Raw genomic sequence first — 6,776 nt, 5'->3', positions numbered from 1 at the left:
ACAGCCCCTGCAGCGCTTGTGACCCGACACGGGCCAGGGCGGGGAGGGGTGGCCCTGACCCACAGGGAGAGCTTCAGACCGGACACACCAGCTCACGCTGCCCTTGGTGGCTGCCGTGACCAGCAGGTCCAAGCACAGCAGTGTCTGGGAGCTCCAGACACGAGGTCTCCGGACTGGCCTCGGCCTCCTCTCCGTCGGGACTCGCGGTCTTGGGTGCGCTCTCTGCACCGGCACCCGGACCCCGCTGCAGTCCCTTCTGAGGAGCCAGGAGGGGGGAGCCACGCACGGGGAGGCCGGCCTCCACTGGGCATCAAGGCCACGGGCACAGCAGCCACAGCCTCCCAGGCTCGGGGGGGCGCGGGATCCAGGGCTCCTCCTGCACCCCAAAGCCAGGTCCCAGGAAGCGAGACGGGGAGGCGGCCAGAGAGGAGGCCGGTACTCGGGAAGAAGAAGGAGGAGGAGAGGAAGAGGGAGGAGGAGGACGGGAGGAGGAGGCCAAGGGAAAGGCGGTGGTGTTTGTTATTGTGAGAGGAAAAACAGCAGGCGGCCCCTTGCACAAATCCACCTGCTAAAGCCCCAAGCGTCACCCAGCCACTCAGCACCCGGCCACACGCCAGCTCCACCCTGGGCACGCGGGACCCACAGAGCATGGCACGCAAGACCTGGAGACCCCTGAGGCCAACCGTGTGGAGCAGGGAGTCTCACTGCAGAGGCCAGAGACCCCGCCAGCCCCCAGGGCAGAGAGGAGCCGAGCCACCAGCCCAGGACGAGGGCTCTGTCCTGAGCCTGTGGCAGGGACAGACGCTCCCAATACTATTCTTCACCCTTTTCTTACCGAGAGACCCCCTGGTCATACCCAGGACAAGGACTGCTTGGCCTCCCTTGCAGCTGGAGTGACCAGGGCACTGAGCTCCGGATGGCAGGACGAGGAGAGCATGGGGGTTAGGGCCGGGGCCACAGCTCATGGTGGGGCATTTGTCCAGCATGCTCGGGCCAAGGGGTCAGCCCCAGCTCTGCAAACAAAGGGCAGGTTCCAGGAAGGAAGAGGGCCCTCCTTTGCCTCTTACTTTCCTGTCGGCTGGAATGCAGACTTAATGGCTTGAGCTCAGGCAGCCTCCTGGGCCATGAGGGAGATGAGCAGGCTGAGATGGGACCCTGGGTCTCTGGTGGGTTCACGGAGCCCCTACCGGCCCTGGAGCAGTGGCATTTGGCCTCTGGGCATTTTTTTTGGGGGGGGGTATTGGGGATTGAACCCAGGGAGCCTCTGCCAGTGAGCCACGCCCCCGCCCTTTCGATGTTTTATTTTGAGGCAGAGTCTCGTTAAATTGTAAGGCTCTTGCTAAGTCGTTGAGGCTGGCCTCAAACTTGCAACCCTCCTGCCTCAGCCTTCCGAGTCGCCAGGGTCACAGGCGTGTCCATCCATGCCTGGTACTGGCTTCTGCAGAGGGTATTTCTCGCCCTGCTGGGCAGTTGGCAGGGCCCTCCTCCGCTCCCTCCTCCCTGCTCCTGACAGAGGACAGCAGATGGCCCCAGGAAGGGGCATGGCCTGCCCGAGTTCAGGAGCCGCACTTACATAAACAGCCCCGGGACCTGCGTGGAGTCACCGCTAAGCCCCGGCACCAGCCCCCAGCTCTCCAGCCCCCGCCTCCCTCCATTCCCCAGCAGGACGCTGGCTCCTGGCTGGCTCAAAGGCTGGTGGCACCTCGAAGGCCTCAGTCACCCGCTGGCGACTGCCGGGTCCTCTGCCCCCCCTCCCTGCAGCGTCACCAGGGCCCCGACGTCCTGCCAGGACACGCGACGTGGGCTGCCTCGGCCCCCGCCTGGCCCCGGGGCTGCCCACCCCCCCTCTGGCCTGCTCTGCCTGTGGCAGAGCCTGGCTCTGAGACCCCAGTGTCCCGGCCTGGCCTCTTGTCCCTCTGACCTCGGGACCCTCTGTAACGATGAGTGACATGATCCTCCTGCCACCCGCTGCCTCTGCCCCGACCGCGAGCCCAGTGATGCTTCACTAGCGTCCTCCTGGTCCTCGGCCGAGTCGGCCGCTGAGGTCCTCCGTCCAAGGAAGGGCCGAGGCCGTCCACCGGGAGACCCTGTCCCAGCCCCACGTCAGCCCATCCCCAGGGACGGGCTGCCACACGAGACTGTCCCAAACAGGGCCTCGCCAGCTCCCTGGAGGAGGAGGCCGAGCGCTCAGCGGCTGCAGCGCCACGTGGCGCCCAGTCTCAGAGCAGGAGCTCCGTCCCCCCCTGCCCTGGGGGAAGTCACCCTGGGCCCTGGTGACAGCTGGAGAAGGTGCGGCAGACCTGGGCAGCAGGGTGCCCCTGCTCCACATCGGGGACCCTGCCTGTGGCCCTGTGGCCTTTGCTGTCCCTTGCCCAGCCCCCGGGTGCAGCCTGCTTCCCAGGAGTGCGGCTGACACAGGCCTGCAGCGCCCGGGAGAGGCCAGCGCTGCAGCCGAGGGCTTCGAGGACCCAGGGCTCAGTGACGGCTTCCAGTGCACAGGGACCTCAGGTCACAGCCCCGAGCGGCGGGCAGGCGCCCAGGGCCAGAGCCGGCCTCCGTGGCGGTTGGCACAGGAGTCCCCTCCCCGTGAGCCCGGGAGGGCCGCTGCCCAGAGCGCTGGGTGGGCGGGGGCATCTGGGCCCGCCCTGAGCCGGCCGAGGTGTGAGGGGCTCAGACCTTCGAATCAGCGGCTCCGAGGGACGTCCAGCCGCCCCTGCTGTGCCAGCCCCACCCTCAGATGGAGCGGCAGGTGGCCTCGCTCTAAAGATGCGGCGATTTCCAGAATATTCCTGGGAATGGCATGACAGTGTCCCTCCCTCCACACACCGGTGCCTCGCGACCTTCCATTCCCTGTGTGGCCCCCACCGAGGGGCCTGTGGGTGCTCAGCCGCCGTCCTCCTGGGGCCCGAGGTCCTCGGCGCCCTTGCGGTCACAGCGCCCTGACGCTGCTCGGTGGCCCTCCCCCCATCTGGACTCCGACGCGCTGAGGACAAACCAGGGGCAAAGAGGAGCCCTTCCCGCTCTCTCTGCAGGTCCCCGAGGGGCCCCAAGGCAGAGGGAGCGTCCTGTGGAGTCCAGCTGGGGCCAGAGGCACAGACCTCCCTGGGGACTGCAGGTGTCCCCCAGGAGAGGACGTCCAGCTGCGGTTCTGCTGCTGGAGGGCCAGAGGCGCTTGTTCCTCCCTGGGCTCCCTGGGCTGGAGCTGCCATCGTCCACCATTTGTCCACTCGGGAGACACAGGGCCGGGAGACACAGGGCCAGGTGACGGGCCAGTCAGATGGACAGTCTTGGACTTGATGTCCAGCTCCCCATCAGACCGGGGAGGAGCTTGTCCTCAGACCCCCCTGCCCTGCCCCTGCCCTCCAGCCGGTCCCCCAGAAAAGTGTGTCCCAGCTGCCCCAGGGCCCCCCAAGAAGGATGCTGGACGCAGAATCTGAGCCAGGGAGGGGGCGGGCTTCGGAGGGTGTACAGGCCGTGGGGGCTGCATCTCTGGATTCTCAGTCTCCCTGACGACGTCTCCTCCCACACGGGGCTCTGGGGTCCCTCGCGGCCCCACCCTGGCCAGCGCTGGGCCCCTCGGCCAGGGACTCGACGTCGAGGGCCTCAGCTTTCTCCTGTGCCCAGGGGGGTCATGGCGCTGGTGGGAGAGCCGGCCTCCGTGCAGGGCCCTGGGCGTACCGTCCCTCCCCTGCCTTCCCTGAGCAAGGACCCCTTGAGGCCCTGTCCCCAGCGAGCACCCAGATGGGCGGCAGCTACTCCAGGCGGCCCGGCGGGGCCCAGCCCAGGGGACCCACGAGACAGTCCCAGCCTGGAGACTCGGCAGGTGGAGCCGCCACCTGTGGGGGGTGATTGTGTCCCTGGGGACACTGGGTCATGAGGACAGGGGTCACACTGGCCTGAGGGCTGCCACCATCCTCCTGCACACAGGACGCCCACAGTGCCCTGACGCTGCTCGGTGGCCCTCCCCCCTTCTGGACTCCCAAGACCAAAGTCCTGAAGCTGTCACCTGTGTCGAGGAGGATGAGGGACCCCGGGTTTGTGCCATGTCCTGGGGAAGGCCCTCGGCCACTGGGGAGCTGTCTGCGTGGACACGGTCCCCTGGCACTGCTGCCCTCACCCCCTCCCCTGCTCAGGGGCAGACGGGACCGGGCTGGCTGGCTGTGGCGGAGTCCCCTGTCCCCATCGGCCCGTGGTCCCGCGGTGTCCTTACTTGTCAGCAGGGGCTGCAGGGCCACCTCCTCTGCTGGACTCCGCGTCTCCATGGAGCTCAGGCCCTGCTGGCCGGTTGGGAGCCGGGATCGCACCCTGCGCTGGGCTCTCAGGAGGCCGCGTCCAGAGGCCACAAGGTGCAAGTGAGAGGTGGCAGAGGTGGCAGGAGGTGGCCATGGCTCTCGTGGGTTAATCATTACCCCGGAGACACTTCCCGGGGATCCCAGCAGACCCTGAGGCTGGGCCATCCCCAGCCTCACCCATAGCCTCGCCTGAGGTCACAGGTGACCTGTGACCACCTGAGCCTGTGACCCTTGGGTCAGGCACCCAGGGACCCCTCCATCCTGTGGCTCTGCTTGGAAAACTGGGGCGGCTGAAGCAGAGGGGCCCCAGATCACAGCCCGCTCAGGCTGGCCCCGCGGCCCCGGGCACCCGCTGCCCTCGGGGCCCTGCCGGCTCCCCAGGCTGGGCCAGGCCCACTCCCGCTGCCCGGGCTTGCTCACAACCTCCCGTGGGGAGCAGAGGAGGCCAGCAGTGCCTGCGGGGCTGTCACGAGCCTCAGGGGAGTGAACACAGGTGACACGTGGTGTCCCGGTCCCCGCACACAGCGCGTGGCCAGGGCCGGCTGCTTTTCATGTCCCTGGCTGGGCTCCCAAGACCAAAGTCCTGGGTGCAGGGTGTGCAGCCGGCACTGGGTCAACGCTTGTGGGGTCAGCGATGACGCCGAGGGACTTGGCCAAGGTCGTGGGGCCACAGAGTCATGGCCTGGTGGGCCCAGCAACCAGGGACTCGCTGCTCCGGGAAGTCCCCAGGCCCCGGGGACACCTCACTCAGGTGGGATCAGACCGACATTGCGCCACCCTGGGCCAGACCTGGGGACGGCAGGCCTGGCCGTGGTGGGCTGCAGTGCTGTCCTCCAGGGAGGAGGGGCCTCCCCGCAATGTCACACGGGGCCTGGAGGGCAGGGGCTCCTGGGGACACAGGTGCAGGACTGGCCTGGCGCGCGAGGCTGATGCTGGCTGTCTTCCCTCCGGGCGCATCCGCGTCCTCCAGCTCCGGCGTGCTCTGTGCAGGCCCCGGGCATTCCGGGCCTGGCTGGTGTGAGTCCCCAGGGGCCGGGACCTTCATAGGAGAACCCCGCGGGGTGCCCAGCCAGAAGCTGAGGTTCTGTTTAGCATTTCAACATTGACTCTTGTCTGATTGTGAATGCCGACGACAGCACCCAGCCAGCACCCGGCCAGCACCCAGCCCTACCACCGCGGCTGGCATTTGATAGGTACCGTCGGGCAGGAAGGTGGCGGGGTCTTGGCCAGCGGCCGCCTCGCGTTCTCAGGGGAGAACGCACCGTGCCAGCAGAGCTGCGGGCTGTGCCTTTGCAGAAGGGTCTGCTTTTGCTCAAGCCCCGGAATCACTGCCCGGGGCCCCCCACCTGGAGATGGTGAGCGGAGACTCCGCAGGCCAGCTCTGCGTCCCGGGACTGGGGGCCGGCCGGGTCACCCGGCAGTCTGTTGGTGTGTGTTAGAACTGACAGATGGCTGTTTCTGCAGGGAGAGGACGGGGCTTTGACATCGCTGGGTGCTGGGAACGCACACCCCGAGCTGCCCTCGGCCGCCGCGGCTGCTATAAACAGCCCAATGCAATATGGCCTTATTTGGTCACAGAGCCCACTTATCACGCCGGGGCCGCCTGCCTTTGACTCCGTGAGAAACAATTAATTCCCGGACCTCTCCCTCCAGGCGGGGGGATGCGCTGCGGCGGCCGACCTGCCCTGGCTGGGAGTCGGTACGCGGGTCCCCAGGGTCTATGGCTCTTGCTCCTGGGTGCTGCCCGTGTTGGGGAGGCAGTGTCCCTGCACTGGGGTCCCCGAGGGCTCTGCAGACCCAGGCCAGGTGTCCGTTCACCTGGCTTCTGACCACAGGCTTCAGAAGCAGAGGAGCCGGGACGGGCCTGGACTCGGGTGGTGTCCCTGGTGTGTCCCCAGCCGGCAGAGGGGCGTGGCCAGCAGGCCCAGGCTGGGCGCTGGAGCAGGTGGCCCATCTACTGGTCAGGGAGGGGACCATGGGCTTCTGCTGGGGACTGCTGTGCTGGGTCTCGGACTTGAGCCTGGACCTGGGGACAGCCAGCGGAGAGCTGACCCCACTCCAGAGCAGAGCTGGAGGCTGTCCAGAGGGCCCGGTGGAAGTGCCCCTGGTGGGGGAGCCAGCCTCCGTGGCAAAGTGACACACAGCGACCCTGGAGGTCACCTGGCAGGCAGGCTGACCGCTAAGGTGCCCTCATCCCAGCAGGGCGCGTCCTCGGGCCGACGGGCTCTGCCACAGCCTGTCCTGGGAGTCCTCCCACAGCGGAGTCTGTGAATCACAGGAAAGGGCCGTGACTCACGGGCGACCCAGACGGGGCGGAAGTTCAGGAGCATGACACGGTGAGTGGGGGTGGGGCCGGCACGTCCCCAGCCCTGGGCCCGGGCCCCTGCCTGGCCATGTCTGTGGCTAAGCCTCGGTCTCCTCATCTATGAAACTTGCTCAGGACCTGCCCTGGGGCTGCCGTGAGAGAGACATGACGTGACAGGG

The sequence above is a fragment of the Spermophilus citellus genome (genome assembly GCF_964194105.1).
Source record: "Spermophilus citellus genome assembly, chromosome: 2".
Classification (NCBI taxonomy): Eukaryota; Metazoa; Chordata; class Mammalia; order Rodentia; family Sciuridae; genus Spermophilus; species Spermophilus citellus.
The sequence above is the reverse complement of the archived record's forward strand: the minus strand, read 5'-3'. Positions refer to the sequence as shown.